Here is a 499-nt window from a genome sequence, read left to right as displayed (position 1 = left end):
GGAGGGAGAAACGAGAACTAAAGGCATCTGCCCGCAGCCCGGGGGGCCCAGCCTTTCCGGTCGGGGCTTGAAAGCGCCCCGCGCGTCTGCCGCACAGAGATATGAGCAGCGAAGCAAATGGCATCTCTCCGCCTCCCGCCGCCCCCCACGCGAAGGGGGCGGAGGGCGCTCCAGGGAGCAAGCGAGGGTGCCCCTCAAAGGCCCCAGAGGCCCGCAGGCTGGGGACCGCAGAGGGAGGCACTCGGCAAACGCTGGGACTAATTGCTGCTTCCTGCATCGCGGGCCTGACCTCCTCCCACAGGTGCTGCCTGGGGGACAGTGTGAGGCTGGAGGCCCGAAGCGGGGGACAGTCCTTGGGCACAGCTGGGCCCTTCCTGCTATGGCCCAGGCCCGGATGCCCTGTGGGATGTGGCTCTGTTTGTAGAGTCCCCTGGGGAGGGGTCTCCTCAGGGCATGAACTCGGCTTTGCAGAAGCTGCGGCCGGTCTTCCTGTGAGGTC

Source organism: Pteropus alecto, unplaced genomic scaffold (assembly GCF_000325575.1).
Source record: "Pteropus alecto unplaced genomic scaffold, ASM32557v1 scaffold105, whole genome shotgun sequence".
Taxonomy (NCBI): domain Eukaryota; kingdom Metazoa; phylum Chordata; class Mammalia; order Chiroptera; family Pteropodidae; genus Pteropus; species Pteropus alecto.
This window is presented reverse-complemented; position numbering follows the sequence as displayed.